This window comes from Pomacea canaliculata, linkage group LG3, assembly GCF_003073045.1.
Source record: "Pomacea canaliculata isolate SZHN2017 linkage group LG3, ASM307304v1, whole genome shotgun sequence".
NCBI classification, from domain to species: domain Eukaryota; kingdom Metazoa; phylum Mollusca; class Gastropoda; order Architaenioglossa; family Ampullariidae; genus Pomacea; species Pomacea canaliculata.
In genome coordinates, this window is record NC_037592.1 from 17306191 (window position 1) to 17327557 (window position 21367).

The 21367-nt window shown below is 46.2% G+C and overlaps 1 protein-coding gene across 4 annotated transcripts in view; it reads right to left on the bottom strand.

Moving 5' to 3' along the window:
• LOC112558860 (serine-aspartate repeat-containing protein I-like) overlaps positions 1 to 21367 on the bottom strand; it is a 40820-nt gene that overhangs the window by 11802 nt on the left and 7651 nt on the right. The gene's annotated exons all lie outside the window — the stretch shown is intronic.

The window sequence follows — 21367 nt, forward strand, 5'->3', positions numbered from 1 at the left end:
ATTCCTTGTTGTGACTCACCCGAAATGACAATCAAAGTCTATGGGTACCAGCAGAATATTACCCTTTACATGTAGTATTTTATAATGATTTATAGCTCTCCTTCTATTTTCACCTCCTTAGCTCAAATTATTTGACTAATCTTTGAAGAATCTTAAAATCAATGATGTCATCTGACCCTTCCCCAGAAAGATCCATTTAGTGTGTTTGGTGTTCTTATATCTTTGCCTCATCGTTTGTGTTAAGTAACCCGTTATTAATCTGACCTTCTCTTGTCTTTTAGGAGTAAAATACAATTAGCTGTTGACCTGATCGCAAGTGAAATGTGTTCAGTCTCTCTCTCTTCACTCTCGTTTCAGTTCTGAAATATCCGGAAATATTATCTGACTTGATTAAAAATAAAATTGGTAATGGTCACCATTGTGAATTACAATAATTAACATACAAGAAGCATGGCCATCACACAAGCTTGCGCACATAAAATAGACATGCACTCTCTCTCCTCTCTTTTTCTTCCCTGTCCTATCCTGCAACTAATTTACAGCCAGTAGACAAAAACACCTTCGTACTCCATGACTCCGTCTCAAACGAAATGCTTTCCTTTTCTTTCACCAGCCATCATGGAAAAAAGCAAGGAAAACACAGGCGAGAGCAAGGGAGGGGGAGGGAGAAGAGGTGGCGGGGGCAGGGGGTAGAATTATGACAGCGAGGCGTGTTCCACCTGACTTTTGTCAGGTATGATCATAACAATCACCTTATTCCTGCCTCTGTCCAGGTGAAGTATTCAAAATGGCGATTGCCGGACTGACAGACCTGTAAAGATCGCGATTTCTTGCAGGACTTTTGGAGACCTGAGAATTTCAGCCACTTGGTGATTAGACATTTCCACCTAGAGATGGAGATAGTGTGGGCGCGTGCATGTGTGTTATGTCCCGGATGTACATGCACAATGTCCATGTGCTCTTGCTGTCCAACTGTCTTCTTTCCCCTGCTGCGCACAGTCTGCTTCATGCTACAAAAATCTATGGATTAACCTCATCAGCATGTATATATACCATAATAACCTCACCAACAGGTGTATATACCACTATGCATGCGCACCTCAGCATCCCTGTGTTCTTATTGTCTGAGGTACTGACCCCCTACCACCCGAGTCAGCTTGTGATGCTCTCCTGTTTACGCAAACAAGAGAAATTCAGTTTACGCTCCTCCACCTTTCCTGTCTCCACCGTTTACACCCGAGGAGACTCCAGGTAAGATTTGAGCGGACATCGAGCGCGATGAGCACGTGCGTCGCAAGGACAAGTTCGTGGGTCGTGAGGTCAACCTGCGACACCTTCGCACGCGTCATAAAGGTCATAACCTGCAGGTCAGGGGCGAAGGTAGATTTGCTTTGCCGAATTTGACTAGGTGTACTTTGTAAAGTACATCCTACTTTTAATTAGTGCGCTGTAAACATTATTTTGGCCGCACAAGGCGACCTGTACATTCTCACCTGACCTGCTGAGTGGCCTCAGACTGAACGACAAGCAATGGATGGCTTTTGTGGAATTCGCTCGACAGAAGTGGCACTGGAGAAATCGAGAGAAGAGGACAGTGGAGTGGATAGAAAAAAAAAAAGGATTTGGTAAGTAGAGAATTTGAGATAGACATAAGTGTGCGACATCCCGTCTGCGCAGACAGCAGAAGGCAATAAACCAGGGTCAGGGGGTTAGAAAGAGAAAGCAGATCTTTCCCTAACCCTAACAATGTTTCCTAACAAGAAGATTAAGTTTTGTTTGTTTTATTTGCATTCCCATGGCCTCTACCCTCGGCACCAGTGTGCAATGCATGGTCACGGTTTGTCATCTTAAAGTCGAAACTTGAGACGATGAACTCTGTGGGGGAAACAACGGTCGCTGCCGAGCAGATGCGAGAACCGTCCTGCCAGTGTCCCCACCTGACCCCGCTCACACCTTGATCATAATCTCATGAACCTGAGCGTTCACAGGACACGCTTCCACGAACAATTTCCAGACATTTACAAGCAGTGATACGAGATTTAAAACAAACATTTCCTTCACTCTATCTCACCACAGCGGCCACACGAGGTGAGAACGTCAGTCGTGGGCCGGTGGGACACAGACAGGTGAGACACAGACAGGTGAGTAGCGAGGGCTGGATGGAGGGGAGGGTGTGTGTATATGGGGCGGTTTGACGTTGAGGGTGCGTGGTGATCGGTTTATTGGAGGGGGATGGAGAGGAGAAATCGTGCTCGGAGACAGGTAGACGTAGACAGGTATTGAGGTCAGGGCTGAGTGCATCAAAGGTATCCCAGTCACATTCACTGATAACAGCAAACAGTGGAATGTCAGTCGTTTGCTGCAAAGGACAGGAACAGTCGTCAATTCTGAGACTTTCCAGTGTCAAAGGAAGATGCTCGGCTTTGTGGCTGGATGGTGTTGGGGGAACTCCTTGCTGAGAATGAACAGCGTTCACATTCTTGTTCACTCAGTTTCTTTTCTGAGAGATCATCTACTCCCCATTCTTCCTGGTTCCTTCCTACTCCACTGAAACCCTTTGTTCATCGATGCATGCGAGCATGCGCGTTGTGATCCTCTCCCTTTTCGTGCACCTTTCCGTGCGTCTCTGAGATTTATTACAACATACAAGGCCCCAGGCTTGGAATATTCGGCAAGATGTGTCTGTGTAGTTCCCGGCGACCTGTCGAAAATGTGTGTTTTAAAGCCTGCAGGGTTTAAGGTACAGCGCCATGCAAGCAACACAATTACTTCCCCTCGCCCAGTGGTTACCTCCCCTCGTGTGGGAACCACGATATGGAATTTGTGTACAAACCGTGGTTGTAACTTCTGGTCAGTTAATAACTACTGACTAATGACTCAATTAATACTTGGGGAGTGCTAGACAAGAGCACGTGCACACGTGTGGACCCCGGAGTCTGCAGGGGCAAGAACTCTAACAGGAAAGGGAAGTGCTGTGATATCAAGTATATCACACCCTGGTTCACATCGCACCCTGGTTCAGTTGTGGAAATTTTAATTAATTTTTATTTAATTAAGTTTTCATTTTTATCCAGATCATCTCTCTCTCTCACACACACACACAAGTACACACACACACATCCGCCATATAATGACGACCTTCAGAAGCAGTACTATCGGTGGAAAAATGCAGTCTGCCAACTGTCTGGTAGTATTTTCACTCCCTTTTTTGTCGAGAGCGATTATCCTCCCCTTAAAGCACAAATTTAACGTAAACGCGCAGACATCCCAGATCGGAAAGGTCAGCCTCACAGTTGACAGGTCGCTCCGCCTGGACTACAGGCGACAGGCAAAGGTCACATCTCTTTTGAAGATTTTCTCAGGCCGCTTACTTTTCATACGAGAAGATTGAGTGCATGATGGTGTCAGGCGCACTCTCAGGCGTGGGGCAGGCTGCTCGAACTGTGTGAGACTTTAGTTGAACGATCTTAACTAGGATCAGCGTCCATTGTAGTTTCTTTCTTAAACTCCAGTTTGAACTAAAGTCGGGAATTTTGCGAACCACAGGAACAATATTTCCACATGCTATGGGAACTTGTCGTTGGCTGGTATCAGCGGATTGACTGAGTTCTTGTGTCGAAGGAGACAGAGAAAGTTTATTACATAGTCGTAGAATCACAGGGGCGTGCAGTGGTGCTTAGGACAGACTGCTCGACGTGGTCGTATGGTCTGAGGGAAGAACTCCACACATCTGAGACCAAGCTGAACTGTTGGTCAAAGTAGAAGAGAAAAACCCACTTCAGGCACACAGAAATCAATCTCACCAGAAGGGTTCCTTCATAGAAGGCATTCAAACCTTTCGAACAGTCCGAGAACCAATAGACGCCGATCAAAGGACTGGAAATATGGCTGAGGTATTGTTCAGACACTCAAATAATCACAATGAAAGTCGGTGTGATCAGTTCGTCCTCCGAGTGACCGCAGTTTACACCCGGGTGCAAATGAGCTTGCCTCCCAGAGAGTTATTTTCTCCAAGACATGAAATATTAGCTGCCAGTGACTGTTAGTAGTCGCAGCTCTGAGAATTAAAACACAGCCATAGTGCATCCTGACATTTTGACTGTCTTGGTCAACTATATGCACGACCCTGCTGTAATGCACTCTCAACAGCCGCGTATTACAGGTCTAGACAGGGAGGGAATGTGACTGAGGTGGGTTACAAAACGGTTTGGACCTTAGAGGGAGACAAGCGACAGGTAAGTCATTAGTGACGTCACAGTATGAGCGAGCACGTGAACACACACACCTGCCTGAACATAAAACACACAAACACACACACACATGCATAGATTCATGTTGACCTAGGTACATGTACACAGCAAAGCACTACTAAAAAGAGGAATAAGGATGAAGAAAAAAAAAAAAAACAAAACAAACGAGAGCTGTAATTTCATCATGCGCAAACCTATCGGGAAATTGCTGTTTACTTATCCATCTCTGCATGTCCCGAGTTTAAAGATTCTCACGTCAGCTTGTTGACTTTGTATGACGCAATAATGTCATGTCACAGGCACACAGAGATGTCATTATTCCGGTGCAACGGTCGCTATTTCCATGCGTAATGAGCTGCTTGTCTGGGAGTAATGCACGTGCACCCGGAGCAATGGTCGGGGAGGGGTATACAGCAGTAGTGTGGATCCTTTTTTCCTCCAAAGGCCATTTTGATATTTATAACATTATTCGCAGACCCTTTACAATAATCTACCTCAACACCAGTCTTCTGTACCCGGTCAACCCAACCCACGGTTCACCTAACACTGAGAACTCACAACGTCTAACAGTCTAACGGTCCATAGTAACGACCTCGTCACAAAACACGTGGTGAGTTGTATTCACATTTTCAGACCAGGAAGCAGACAATAGACTGGCGTGGATCCTATTGAGGTTAGTGTAGGGGGACAGTGTAGGGGGACAGTGTAGGGGGACAGTGTAGGGGGACAGTGTAGGGGGACAGTGTAGGGGGACAGTGTAGGGGGACAGTGTAGGCCAGTGGCAGTGATCTGACATGTCGCTTTGTCATGCGAGTCTACTTTTTGACGGGAAGGAAAGGACTCCAGAATAACATTACAATGTCCTGAGGTTTGCCCCTCGTGAAGAGGACAATGCCGCTCTTAAAAATAAGTTAAAACCATTTTAAAGAAAGGTTCTGCAGTCGGGTGGGCCTGCAAATTTTTTTTTAACTCCAGTTTGCATATTATTATATGATACAAATATATTTCAGTGTCATATCTTTCTTTATTGTCGGCTTTAACCCAAGAGTTTTCCAAGCCTAACATTCGCGAAGCCTCGCCCTGAGGTGACTATTTATTGTTTATTCCCCATTTTCCCGGCCATTGTCCACCATCTCTGGACACGAGCTGGGCACCGGAGGGCGGAGGAGAGGAGAGTCTGTCGATGCCAGATGCAACTCGCAGGTTCGAGAGGTTTGCCTCCTCCATCTCTGGGCAAGTCAACACGAACCTCTCAACCTTCCAAACCTTTATCTGACCTCCAGGCCCTGTAAGCTGCTGCATTTTCCGACAAAGATTAATTTGTTCTGGCGCTGGCTGGCTGTGACCTTACTGTAAGACAACGGCCGGGTGTAGACTAGGCCAGGTCAATGGGGTCACCGGGGTCCACTTCATGACTAGCAACATTATGTTACCTTTATGTATAATCGACTTCAGTTTATGTATTTAACGGTTCGGGCAGGGATTTCTCTTTCCTTCAATGGAGCTCCATTCAATATTCTCCTTGTTATTTCAGTTATCGCCCACCCACGTTCCTTAAATATCGGTTTCTATCCGGTTTTTCCCCGTTGGTTTTTTTTTTTGTCTGTCATTCAAACTGTGTGGCTTTCGGACTTTAATATCTCTCGATAATTTACAGGTGTGGAAGTAGGTCTACGTCTTGCTTAGATAACTGAGTGTTTCCGAGAAACTGATCTTCCAATCTATGATAAGTTTTAATATGTAAGTAATAGCTGGACAAGTGTTTGTACGGGTGCGAAAACATGAACAACGTATGATTAATCTTGAGATTGTTCCTGGCTGAGAAGGTGGCACGTGGGTTGTATATCATCAATACCCTGAAGTCGTACCCTAGCAGACGCTAGAAACGTTGAGAGAGAGGAGGCGGGTGGATGGGGAGGAGAGGTCAGCCTGAGTCGCCCCGGTAGAAGGTCAGAGTGTGATTTGCATGGCGTGAAGTGCAAGTGTCATTTTATTTCACGAACTTCCTCTGCGTTGGTGAGCACGTCCTTCGCACTCTCAGCCTGCGCCTGGCATTTGACCATTGGTTGGCTGTTACTAACAGTCAGGCTGTTGAGTGCACGAGGCTGGGCGCCATGTTTGATGTGCTGGCCACGTCGACCTCCGTGATGAAGTCTTTCGTCGTTTGGTCGTTTGTGTACAGGCTGCAGTCACATTTATTGAGGCTGTTCCCTGAGACCGAGCTCTCTCTCTTGTACTTACACAGCCAGACAGAAAGACATTAGGCAAGAAGAATATGTGAGTGGGTGGACAGACAGGCAGGCAGGCAGGCAGGCAGACAGGCAGACAGACAGACACATCCATATAATTGAAAGAAGGGATGTGAAAGTCGTGCGGAGACCCGGTCCTCTCAGGAGCAGCCGGAGGACAAAATGTAGATGACAATCAGAAAAATGAACTTTGTACATCCAATGCTTAAGGGCCGATCAACCTCCTGTCACGATTTTGTTGTCTGTTGTCTGTTATCGTTCTCTTTGTTATGATTACACTTGCTGTTATCATCGTCAAACCGTAAGAAGATTGCGCTTGCGACGATCACCTTCAGATTATGAATGATTTCTCTTGCGATCGCTGTCTGATCAGGAGTGGAAGGATTGTGAAGCGCGCCTGATGCTCACCGTCGACCAGACCAGTCATCCGTGACGATGCTGGTCACGTGACAATTTAAGAGCCAACGGAGCGTAGCCGTCACTGCAGCGGCCGGCGGCAAGGATGTGGAGACATGAATTTACGTGAATTTTATCTTACGACATGTCCCTCCCTCTCTCCCTCCCTGGTCATCACAGAGAACAGCCGAGGAATGTTACAGCCGCCAGAGGGCGCAGTGCCGCCGCCAAGCAGGATCAACAAACATACGCACATACGCACACAGAGGGAGAGAGGGAAGGACAAAAAATATGCTTTTGTGTCTTTTCATGTTCGACTCTAGCTGTGACTTAAAAAACAAACAAACAAAACACAAACATAGAAAGGGGGTGAGATGATGGCACGTGACTGGCTGGATTCTGTAGAGTTGATTGGATGCTGTGTAAGAGTGGTTCATCATAGCTAACAATATTGGCATCGGCCGTCATGATGGCAAGGCTAATTTGATAACAATTCGCAAAAGGGGTGTGATATCAAAATCACTTATTTTTGTTACATTATCAACCTGGCTTGAGGTACTGGACAGACATGTTAACAGTCTGGTATTGCTGTCCCTCCCCCTAGTCCCCCGTGGTGGAGAGTTCTATCAGTAAATAGTCAACAAAAAAGTTACGTACATAAAGTGCGCACTTCTGCACACCCAGGATACCCTGCACACCCCGTCACCCTGTAGCTAAGCACGCAGGTTGAACAAAGCAGTTAGCGACTTGTCACACCGATTCATGTCAGGCTACCCCAGCTTTACTTCAAGAGTAAATCTTGAGAAGAGATGTGACGAGAGAATTTATTTCCACCTTACGCCAGGTCGACCACTCGTCAGTGCAGTAGAGGAGCGGGGGGAACCATTCTAGACTCCCTCGTCATGTGTCTGTATGACCCCCCTGTCCTCACCCCGGCAGTAAATTTACTGGATGACGAGCTGGGACCTGGTGCCACGAGTCACATCCTCTACCCGTGAGGCCAATAAACCGTGAGCGGTGCTTACACTCGAGGTATAGTCTTGCTAGTGAGTATGCACACCCTCGCTCGCGGTGTACGCGACTAAAAAGAAAAAAGTTGAGAGAAAGACAGGAAAGTCAAGTTCACGAGGGTCGCAGGAGGTTAAACAATAGATTTATCTTCGCGGTGACGTGTGACATCAGACGGGCTGTCTTCTCGACGACTCTAACAGGAGTCCATGATGCCTGTGTTCCCAGTGCAGTCCCCTCAGACAACGTCTCGTGACGTATTGACTGCTTCACGTATGGAGCGAAGCGTCAGTTCTTAAGCGTGTGTCGCCATGTTGGATGGATGTGGCTGTGAACACTGTTCACACTGTCCAGTCTGCTGGAGACAAAGATTATTCTGTAGGTCGGACCGCCTCAAGCAGGATTGGAAGCCACGTCACTGACGTTCTCGAGAAGCACTGCGGTAGCGTCATAAGTGACGTAGTGAGGCGACGGTGACCATCAGCCGTCGTCAGGGGCCTGTCGTGTGCCCTAGTACCCGGGGTCAAAGGCTAGTATTGCAGCCATCTTCCCGACGTGACCAAGAAACAGGGTAGAAATTTTACAGTAGTGAAAAAAATGACGATTACGTCACGTCATGGATTTTTTTCGAGAATTGGAAAGGACGATGACTTGAAGTCATGGAGTTCCCTAGTAGCGGAAATGACGTTAACCTGACGTCATGGATTTTTCAAGAAGAGGAGATGACGATTAAGTGACGTCACAGATTTTTAAAGCAGGAAATGATTATGTCATGCAATGACTTTTTTCATGTAGCGGAAATAAAGATTACCTGACGTCATGACTTTTTTCCAAGCAGCGGAAATGACGATTACGTGACGTCATGACTTTTTCATGCAGCGGAAATGACGATTACGTGACGTCATGACTTTTTTCATGTAACGGAAATGACGATTACGTGACGTCATGACTTTTTCATGCAGCGGAAATGACGATTACGTGACGTCATGACTTTTTGTGTAGCGGAAATGACGATTACCTGACGTCATGACTTCTTTCAAGAAGCGGAAATGACGATTACTTGACGTCATGACTTTTTTGTGTAGCGGAAATGACGATTACGTGACGTCATGACTTTTTCATGTAACGGAAATGACGATTACATGACGTCATGACTTCTTTCAAGTAGCGGAAATGACGATTACGTGACGTCATGATTTTTTTCATGTAGCGGAAATGACGATTACGTGACGTCATGACTTTTTGTGTAGCGGAAATGACGATTACGTGACGTCTTGACATTTTCATGTAGCGGAAATGACGATTACGTGACGTCATGACTTCTTTCAAGAAGCGGAAATGACGATTACGTAACGTCATGACTTTTTCATGTAGCGGAAATGACGATTACTTGACGTCATGACTTTTTTGTGTAGCGGAAATGACGATTACGTGACGTCATGACTTCTTTCAAGAAGCGGTAATGACGATTACGTGACGTCATGACTTTTTTCATGCAGCGGAAATGACGATTACGTGACGTCGTGACTTTTAATGTAACGGAAATGACGATAACCTGACGTCATGACTTCTTTCAAGAAGCGGAAATGACGATTACGTGACGTCGTGACTTTTAATGTAACGGAAATGATGATAACCTGACGTCATGACTTCTTTAAAGTAGCCGAAATGAGATTATCTGACGTCATGAATTTTCTGTGTAGCGGAAGTGACGTGAAGTCAATGGATTTTTCCAGGAAGCGGAAATGACGATTACGTGACGTCATAGATTTTTCTTGCATACAAAAACTAGTAAATACCCGGCCAAGCACAACTGGTCACTCATTCCGACGCTGATCAACGGAAGTCCAAAGTGGCCGACCACCCTGCACGCATCCCACTGACCTCTGACCTCATCTTATCATTGACCTAGACCTCAGAGCGCGGCAGTTGTACCGCGGCGGACGACACGGCGCATCCGCGGGCTCCTGCAGTTAGAACGGAATAAACGGCTGGCACTTCCGGTGACTGGAAGCCGACAGAGAGTTCTTCATGACATCAGCTCCCTGTGGAGAGAATTTATTCATCTTGGAATTATTCCTCCTCGAAGCTTGGTTTTGTTTTTTTGTTTTGTTTTTCTTGTTTTGTTTTGCTTCGGGGTGATGGCGTTGTTGCTGCTGCTCGAAACACAGGAAGTCCGGCGTCTGCTGTCCCTCCAATCTTCCATTGTTTGTCAGTGCGTGTGTAGAGCGCCTGTAATTTTATTTTTACGCGCAAGCAAGTCTTGAAATCTGAAACCATCGATCTTGAATAAATCTTGACAGTGCAGGGTTAAAGGTCACCCCTGGCATAAAGCACATAAGCAAAGTGTCTAGCCTCATTATCAGCAGGCGCTAAGTATGACACACACTGACTACAACCCACCCACTCACCCACACACCCACAGTATCTTTTTTCTGTCATTTGTTCCATTCGCGCTGCACGTACCCATCCCACCCCGGTCCGACCACTGCTGGACAAATTAAGGGTGGAGTGACCAATTAGCTGTGATGTGTCACAGGGCTGGTCAGACAACAATAGTCTAGGACTTGTTCTCTTGAGGTCCGCTGGGGTGGCTGGGGTCAGGGTAGGTCACGATGCAGGTGCGCATGTGTGTCCGAAAGTCACATGACACCCACCTGCTGCTCCATTGTCACCCAGGATGGCCCGCTAGGGTGACTCATTACAAACTTGTGAAAGCTATTTTAATTAGGAGTAATTACACAAACACCTGGTACCCAAGTCACAGTTCAACACAAAAAGAGAATGAGGAGATAACTTGTCTGTCGTGGGCGTGCAACAACAAAGCTGTTGTATCGCGATGTATTAATATTTTGTTGTTACATGTCGGGATTCACAATCGTCTATTTTTACCTGACAGGGCAAAGGTTATAAATATATTTGGCAATCACGGTTTATGACAGCCATTAACGTCCTGTAAGAGGAGTGTGGGTACGACAGACGCCAGACACAGGTAAAGTGGAGGAACTAGGAAAATAAAGTTGTACAGTGACACAGGAGGACCTCCCTGGAGGGCCAACAAGAACTTGCATGCTGCCTACCATCCTAGTTATAACTTTTTAAATTAATAGATAATGAAGGTGTGTTTACTGTGGGAGGTCATGTTTGCGGTAAGGAACTGTGAGTAAATATTCCCGGTGCATCACTCTGAACATGTCGGTTGGTGAAAATACAATGAAAATACTTCAAACCAGGGCAAGGGGCGGCCCGCGGGCCGCATCCGGCCCGCCTCCACTACTCTCTACATTGCGTGTGTCACTACTCTCGACAATCTACTGTCTTTTGAAGGCACCCGGATACCACACGGGTGTCACAAGGCAGTTCACTGAAACAAGTGGTTTTAATGTTATTTCTGAGACCACATCACTGGAATAAATATTTATTGTGATTTCAATGTTCTTATCAAGGGTACAACTTTGAAATATGTAAACAGTGGGGTTTGCATAGTTTTTATCCAACAGGCAGAGCCATAATCATAAACAAATACAAAAACAGAAATTGTAATTGCAGGAATAAACAGAAACTGAGCTCCAGCCATAAACAGAAATGACAGCGGCAGCAAGAAGAGCTTGTTGATGTAGCAGTAAAGAGAAATTATAGCAGCAACAACCATGATGACTACTTCAGCCATGAACACAAGGGCTTGAAACGACAGTTACTAACTCCACATAAACACACTTTGACCTTTGGCCCTTCTATGGGGTTAGGTATGTGTTTAAAGAGATCATGTACATCTAAGCAGGTTTATCAATATCTACCTGTAATTAGTGTAACCTAACTAGTCGTACCAACGTGTAATGTATTAGTAACTGGTCTTATCAACGTGTGCATGTAATTAATGTTATGAAATGTTATCAGTGTGTAATATCTCTACTCAGTCATCAGTGTGTTGGGTTCAGACGCAGATGTCTATCAGCGAGTGATCTCTGGTTGATATCAAGAAATCAGAGGCTGCTGTCGAGTTTACGTAGATAAACCTACACATCTACCCCAGGTACAGTCGGTCTCTGGCCACACCCACCTCTTCTCTCCTTCCCTCCGCGCAATTTCCCCCTGCAACTACATTGTATCTCGCTCCACTTCCGCCTCGAGCCCCGTCACACGTCACTTCCGTCCTCACCCTCCATGGCAGCGAGAGCCTCATGCTGCTGCCTCCACTGGCGGCCATAAACCTGTCGGCCTGTGGTCCGCCGCACTCTGTCTTACCCCGAGCTGGGGTCGTCTGCTGCATCTTCTCGTCTCCGTTTGTCGCACGACTTCCGGTCTGAACCTCTGGGTCCCTTAGTTTAGTATTCGTCGGGTTAGTGAAATCTTAAGTGGTTCATCGTGTCTAAGGATGGGCATGTGGAAGGCAAAGCCCTATCCATCCTCCTCTTCCTACTGGTTCGGTTTATTTTGTACACATTAATCAACCGAGAGTGTGATTGCTCATTATGGGAAGGGGGATAATATGGTGATGGAGGGGGTAAGAAACCAAGTGTACCCAAACATACCAAGTGATGGTGTGAAAAGGGTGCACCACGAGACGAACAGATCCGACGATCGCCAGATCCTCATGTAAGGTTGAGAACTGAGCAGAACCTCTGGTTTCTCGGTGAAGACGACAAGTCTGACGAAGAACTCTTGACCTCGTGTTGCCCGACCTGTAACCTCTCGAAATCACGAGGTGGACTGGTGCTCCATGCACAATGAAATTAAAAGCTATCACAAGTATTGTTCAAATAGTCGTCCTTCTTGTCTTTTATTCGGTACAGCCAGCCCCGGGACTACACAATGGCCGCTGTACAACTAACATGTTGGTGGTTATTGTCAGACAACCTCCCTCCTTCAGCAAAGATCCAGCTCGGCTTCCTTTCAAGTTGGACTTGTGAAGGCCAGTGGAGAGGCCATGTACTGTAAATCATCAAGTGAGTGCTCATGGTAGTGACAGTCGTTGTGGACACCGTGTTTAACGGTCACAAAGCAAACGTCGTTATCGAGAATGAGTGCGATGAAGTAGTTACACCAGACATACAAGACTGCAAGAGTTCTTTTCTCGGACGACTCGACTAAACTACTAAACTCAGTGCAAGGTCGCATATCTGAAATTGTTGGAGATACAGGCCTACAAACATCAAAACTGTACATGTACACGACACGCTCACCGAGTTCAGTGTCAGCCAATGAGAGACAAGACGTAAACAAGACGTAAAAAAGACGTATTCGTGGATAAACCTGATGTTATGGCGTTCATCTCTTCCACATTTTTTTTTTTTTTTTGTTTGAGCGGATAAGACGCGATTCCTTTCTGTTGCCTTGAATCATTAGAAGCCAGCAAATGCTCAACATTATTTGGTGTAAAACTGATTAGAACCGTCTTTTGTGGGGAAATAACTTGCCACAAGCATGTCCATGATACACGCAAGTACCCGACCCTGATTTGCATACTGGGTAGGCACTGGCGCCCTCTGTCATGTCATTAACACTTTCGCTGGCACTGAAGGGTCGGCCACTCTCGCCGCCAGGTGTTACTAAGGCAACAAGAGTAAACAGAGTGTCGAGGTCAGAAAGTAAAACTTGTTTACTGTGGAAGTCACGCCACGTGACAAGGTCCAGATCTCCACGGAACTCTTACTGCGCCCCCTACCCTCCCAGAATATTTACATCATACATACCATCCACCCACCCCATCTCCCCAGGGCTTTCCATCAAACATAGAACCAGTATCTTCCTCCCACCGCCACCTCCTTCCCTGCTCAAGAGGAAGGGCGAGATGGCGGCAGGAGGACTCGGAAACAAGAAACATACGAGTGGTCTTCACTCCTCAGCTAGGAGTCGGGGCAACATGTGAAGTGTCTCAGGGTCTGTCAGTAGGACTGCCCTCTTTTTGACTCCTGCAAGGAAAAGAAAGCTTGAGGGGTGGGCACTTGGGGTGGGACTAGAAATTTCTGGTGACGAGCACCAAGGCATTGTAGCACGATGGGCGAGTCGGACAGACACGTTGCTGGAGCAGACAGTAGAGGGGACGGGACCAGTGTACCACTCACACTCACACACATACACTTATGTTGAGAGGAAGACAAACAAATGTTCAAAGAAAATGGAATTAGGCAGACAAAGACAGAAGACATTCTGTCTCTACTGTCAGTCTCACTCAGGGGATAGATAGAGTAGAAGAGAAGGTGAAGGATGGGTAACCAATGGCAATGGCGCTCTCTACTTCCGTGTCAAGGAGGAGCTTCCAACTACTTTTCCTTCAGTTCTTTTTAACATTTCCTTATAATGTACAAAAAGGAACGGCCTCTAGGTGTGTAAGTCTTCTCAATAACATCCTTTTACTTACACCATCCGTGTCACGTGACCTTTCAACTGTTCTCACCGATGCTGTGATTTCTGCCCTATCCTTGTTCGCAGACGACAGTTGAAGAGGAAAAGCAGCAGGCGACAATGAGATGGCGGTAATTTCGCTAGGAAAGGATGGAGTGAGGAGTATAGGATGGCCTCTTATGACCCGGAGAAGAAAAACATGTTTCTCGCCACGCCCACAATTATTCGCGCAATCTCAACATATATAGGCATTAATATAAACTTTCACTCGATATTACCACAGCATTTTAGGTGAGTAAAGGCTGATGTAAATATAAAATATCTGTAGATATATAAATATGTGTGTGTGTGTCCGTTAGATAGGGGACAGACAGATAGACAAACAGACAGGCAAAGACAGTTACTTTATTAACGAGAGTGGGAGGATAAGAACACATTTACATGATGCCATCGCCGAAAAAGAACTTCCACTAAGCTGCCACACCATTCAATAACAAAACGTATGACAATAAAAGAAAGGTTAAAAAGATGTATACTGTACAAAGCAGCAGTTGTTAGCTGAAATTTACGGCATGGTCCTGGAGTCACGGACTACCTTAAAGTTTTATTGTGACATTCATTAGTCAGGTAAATTGAGTGCGGGTCATATTCTAGGTTGGTCAACAAAAGTCACAAGATAATGAGAAGACGTTTAGGTAGAAATATTTCAGTAATTATTGTCTAAAGCACTTCATTTGCCGGAGGTCGGGTAGGGTGGGGTAGTTGGGGATCGTTGACTCATTCCGTTTCAAGAAGGATCTTCGAGAATTTTTCATAAAATTTTTTTTTGTTTCCTGGTCATGTGCACGAAGGAACGGCTTGTAGGTGTGTAAGTCCGCTTAATAATATCCTTTCCCCTACACCCTCCGTGTCACGTGACCTTTAAGGTGTTCTCACTGATGCTGTGACTTCTGCCCTATCATTATTTACAGACGACAATTGAGGAGGACGAGCAGCAGGCGACTAATTAGATGGCGGTAATTTCGCTAGGAAAGGCGGGAGTGAGGTGGGGGCTGGGGGTGAGAGGAAAGAGCGGAGGAAGGAGGAAAGAGAGTTGTCGCCATTAACAGAAAATAGTCCAGACGGCGCTTGTCTCCACTGACAGGTGTGGCAGCTTTATCCCGGATTCAGAAAGGGGAAACGTCGCCATGCGTGACCATCAAGCACAAGGAAGACGGAAGGCGGGACTTGTCCACGTGCACCCGGCGCGTCACACCCCGCCCACACACGTGACGTCACAGTGACGTGCCAGGCAGAGGTCACCAGTGACGACCAGACGTTACCTGCTGTTTCCATGGTGGTGGATCAACTGGCTGAGCCTGGAGCCACTGTGGCGACGAAGTGAAGGATTTCAGTTACTTGCCTACACCAAAAGCTGCGACAACGACAAAGGTTGATGCAGGAGGTGAAGAGGTGACATCAGGTGAACCTCATATCAGGGTATGTCTTGGAGTGACGTGATGGCGGAATGGGGTGCCTGTGTCCAACACCTTGTGTCAGTCTCAAGGCATTTGCACCTAAGGCCAGATGACAGACATACGGGGGATGTCAGTGTGTCAGTCAAACACGACGATGTCATCAACTCACAGCTGAGGACAGTTCTCAGGTGTGACACCGTGCACTTCATGCGAACCGAGATTAAATGCACTTCTTACTCGGACAAATGTTGAACAGTTTGGCAAGTTTGTGTGGAAATGTCTCAGTAAATCAAGGATTGTGGGGTACACATTGGGGGCGTTGAACTCTGTTTAACAGAAATCACGGCATGTTGGCGGGTACATCTTGCAGTACAATGGACTCTGGGGTACTTTACTCACCTTGCACGCTGTGCCACTCTGTTCTGTTCGGTCTCTAGGGGCGGGGTGTGGTGTCCTCAACCCCCGTCACCAAGTAAATGCACAGGACACATACGGGGGTGGGGGAATGGGGGGAATGGGGGACAAGACTCTTGTAGATGGTTATCACTCATCTTCCCCGCTACCTGACAGCTAGAGGGCGCTAGCAACGAAACAGTAGGGATGATATGACAATTCAAAGCAAGGACCTCAACCCGGACATGTCAGTGATTAATAATGGGTAGAACAATTTCATACACTGTCGCAGTTTTTACGAGTTTTTATATTTTTTTACACAACGCGCGCGCGCCCCCACACACACACACATAAACATACTACAAGCCACGCATGCACCACACACACATATACATGAGGGTGGAGAACAAATTCCTGAATATTTGAAGAAAGTTTTTACAAAAACCATCAGTCACCAGTAATGTATGTGGTAATTGAAATCAAGCAGGTAGCAAGGCTTTAATAAGCTAATAAATAATCTTGTTTACCAGTCTGACACACGGGGCTGTATTCCTGATTTACACATGACTGTGTGTCAGTATGTGTGTACGCAATGTATTCTATGCATGTGTTTTGGGGTTAATGTATACATAAAGGTATGTAAGGACATCTCGATGGCAAAGAAAGTGTAAAGTGAACATAGACCAAAGTTCATTCCAGTTTGCACGAGCATCCACATGGTGCTGTGCTTCAGTGTAAAATAAAGCGTTTGTCTCTGTGGGACCATCTGGGAAGTGAGGCTGTTCAGAGACAGATGCCACTGGTGTGGAAGAGAGAACTCAGAGAACTGAGAGAGAGAGAGAGTAAAGTTTCGAGTTATAACGATGATTTTAACACGTTCGACCGTGAAGCTTTTAGTCGGGGTTAGGGTACATGGATTCTGTTTTCACAATTGAGGTGAGATAACACTTTCTGCTTGATCAAGAGTTACACCAGCATTCGTGACACTAAAACAAGATAAATAAGACTAAGACAAAAAACTAGCTCAGACAGACAGACGGAGGGACGCCTGCGACAAGTCCAGATGCTGTAACAGGCTGTGAGGACAGCGCGGCCAGCAGCAACCACCAATATTTGCGGAGGGTCGAGGGGGCCGGGGGCAGGAATGGGTCGCGCGTGTGAGGGTCGTGACTCATGGCGGCGCAGCACCGCACGACAAACACCAGCCTGCATGTCCGGCAAACTTCCCTTGCAGCAGGGGCCGACCTTGGCACAGCCTGCCACCCTGTCCTGCGCCGCCATGTTTGCACCGCACGTGACGTCATGCAAGGCTGCCGTTGGGCGGGGGGGGGGTCACTCGACAGGGTCCAGTGGCTTGGGAGTGGGGTGAAGGGGTGAAGAGTATCTGGAGGTCTGGAGGGTGGGGGTCAATCAGAAGAAGAGAGGATACGGACAGGTGAAAGAAGAGATGGCGGCAGCGTCCAGGTACATAAAGTCAACGTCACTTCATTTAGAAAAACAAAGGAATTGAAAATAAAAATTAAATTAAATTAAAATGGGGTAAAATAAAATCAGATGAATGAAACAGCCTCATCGTAGGAACAGAATGAGACCATCAGAAACACCAACACCACGATGAACTGATACTACATTTAAAAAATACATTGTTACAATTAAATTCACACAGACATACATCCACAGACAAGGACTATACCTGTGATGACACAGGACAAGAGGACAGTCATCAGGTCGTGAAAATCAAGAAGGCAGAACGACCAAACTCGATCATCGCCCTCACACACACACACCAAAGTCTGTATTTGTTTCCTGTAATTGCACGAGGGCGCTAACCTCGTCATGAAAGTCGAGGAGGCGGAACCAACCCCTCGGACAACCTACTCTAGTTCAGGTGAGCCCCAGGTAAGCTGCACACTCGTATTACTAGGTGACAACCTAGGGAGGTAGATAGGCATTAATGAGATCTGAATGCCGAAACTCTCTTCATTTGCTCTTCTCAAGATGTACAAGACGAGGGCAATCAGTACACTGGCTTTACCTCCCACATGACAAGAGTTCACCTCCCTCCAGGGTAACACTGAGACAGGGTGAGACCCTGTGATAACCGTACCATCTCCTGTAAAGAATATGTACATCTGGATTGAGGACAAAGTATGAATAAAATGCAGTTTACACCCGATTTAATGTTCCTTTAAGTGGAGGTGCATCTGATAGATTATTCGAGAAAAGTCCGGCCAGCATCGTAAACAATGTATATAGCCTGGGTCTCCTTGCAGGTACCACATAAAAGTGCAATAAATTTGGACTTTTTTCTTGGCAGTTGTTTGTGCACACATGCTTTCTGTTTTATTTCCTTACAAGTAAGCAGTTTCTAGGTCTTCTGATTCCATCTTATCTCACGGCCATGTCAGTTATTTCGATGTAGATCTTCCTGAGCTTATCTCGTATGCCATGTTCATGGTCCTGACAGGAAACACGAGCCAAGAAATATTCCGACTGAACTATAGAATGAAACGAGTGCAGGAGACCAGATATAAATAGCACCCGGGTAGAGGATGTCGTGGGACCAAACTGGATGTCGGGTAGGTGAGAATGTCGGGTCATTGTGTGTCTGTGTGTGTGCTCGCTCGCTCGCCGGGGTAACATACCTGTCACCTAATGATGGTGTGAGTTGTTTTGCTTTGATGTGACCGTTGACAATACGACAGTCTGCAGTAAACTACAAATTACAATTTAGCAAGTCAGCAGCTATAACTAATATGCTCCCACAATCAAACCTTCCGACGGTCAACATTTTACTGATTTTTTTTTTCCAAATTCAGACATGAAATCGTGTAATTATTCCGACAGATTTCTGTTTTAAATTTGAATTCATATTCTTTACCACTGGTAAACTATGTTGATAACAATTTCTCAAACGCCCACCTAAAACTTTAATATTTTTACTGTCGTGCTTTGATACTTTGACCAGCTGACAGAGGAGTTATCAGTTCACGTTTCCTTGACGACCAACCCACTACTCTTCATTTTCTTCATTTTATCGTCGCGAAGTCTTTCTTCGTGCAACATGGGGAGATGCCGCACATAAACATGAAAACTCTGACTGGCAAGCGACTGTAGGAAGTTACAAGACTGACTGTCAAGTCACCTGCGGCGAGTCGTGTTCCTGTCTGTCACGGTTCAGTGACCGCGCGTACGGCGAGCGGCTCTTTGGATCGGGGTTAGCACCTGTCAGCCTGGCAGCTCTGGGACTATCACTAGACTGACAGACAGACAGACAATGCATGAAACCGTCAACACGCTAACTCAAGTTCACGTGACAACTATGACCGGAAGTGGCGCACACACAGGCGGAAGTAGGGCATAGGTAACCGAGGAAGTAGGCTTCAGTCCTACCTGAGCACCTCGACGCACCGAGGCGAGAAGTTTCACACAGTTTGTGTGTGGGGAGGAGGGGGAAGGACAGGAAGGGTACAATGTGAAGAGAACTCGGCAAAAAACAAAAAAACAAAAACAAAAGCAAAACAAAAAAAAACAAACAAAACAAACAAACAAAAACGGAAAGAGTGTGTCCTGCTGTAGATTTGTCTGGAACTCCTTTAACAGGTACATTCTCAAAAGGTGATGAGAGTTTTACTGGGATACAACTACCTCGAGTCTCCAGAGCATTTTTATATTTTGTATTGTTCAAAATTGCTGTATTGCACTTGCTATGCTGGATACATCGCCGCATAAATAATAAGATACCCCTCACCACTAGAAATCTCAAACAACAACAACAACAACAACAACAACAACAACAAAAACAACAAAGCCAACAAAAATTAAACAAAAAACAAGTGGAGGTTTCCTGAGGCTTGGTAGCTACAGGCTGGTGAAGCAGAGAAAAACAAACCCTGACATCAAAGAAAGATGCCGAAAGTCCAGGTCTCCATCTACCTTCGTGGACAGACCCCCAACCCTCCCCTTCGTTAACCTCCTCCACACCCTAGAACAAACCTCGCCAGCGAGAAGACGAGAGCTTAGTGAAAGTGTAGAGGAAGCACGAGCAAACAGTCAACTGGCAGACTTGTCCTCCTCTTCCATCGCAACACACGTGGAGGCATGTTCTCCGCCATAATTAGTTGTCGGGGTCGGGGTGGGCATGTGCACGGACAGCCAGTCGGCCAGCAGGCCGCGGTCACCTGCATCTCTCTCACAAACAGTGTTTTGCAAGGGTTGGAAGTAGTTTTTTTTGACAGGTACAGCCATTAGCTACAGCCTGGTGAGGCCAGGATGGTGCAATGTCCACTGTGCCAGCAGAAAATAACAAAGACCAATTCAAAGCTGGCTGACATAAATTAAAATCACAGAAATCGTTATGTCGAGAGTCAGTGTGTTTGTATGTAGAGTATGTAGAGAATCACCAATGAATATTAATACAAACTGTAGTCCCAGAAATCATGTATAATCACCAGTAGAAAAAAATCATTATATAAATCATTATAATTATAGGATCATTAGAATCACATAATGATTTGTGTGACTACAGTTTACAGTCTCTGGTGCCTCCACTCACAGACGTGGTTATATAAACAGGGCGGAAGGACTATAAAGTATATTTTATAAGCGTGCAAGTGTGTTTGTCCTCAATATTATCTCCCATTTGAAACTCTTCAATCTCAGGGGAAAGAAAAACAAAGTGATATCAAGCTGACCTGAGCAACTGTGGAGAAATCTAGTCTTTAAATGGAAACGAATAAAAAGGAAAGAGGAACAAAGAAGAGTAAGGGAGGGGCTGAGACTAAAAGGTCAAAGTTCCTGGGTCACTGAGTAAAGAGGATGATGGGAGATCCGGCGACTGAAGTCTTGGACCAAAGACGTTGTGGGGAGAAGGAAAGAGAGGAAAGGGACGAGGAACTGATGATCAGCGAGATATCAGTATTTTGAACACAGGACTCACATCTTACTTCCCTCCCCCCTCTGTTCCCACCGCCGACCCCCCGCCTGCGAGTGGACGCCGTTATCGCTGGCAGCGGCTGGCCACTGTGACGTCAGCTTGACCTGCAGGTCAGTGTCGTCTGCGAGCAGGTGGCAGAGGTCAGCGTGACATGGTCAAGGTCGTGTACTTTGTGCGGTACACTCAGTGAACCACTCACTTGAAAAATTCGCGGTGTGAGCTACGCTCAGTAAATGTCTGGGTGAGGTTTGTTTTAAATGAAAGTTTAATCTTACGGTCCCGTCCAGAAAATCTTATTACAACAACCTCGGTCTCACAAAGCATTTCACCAAC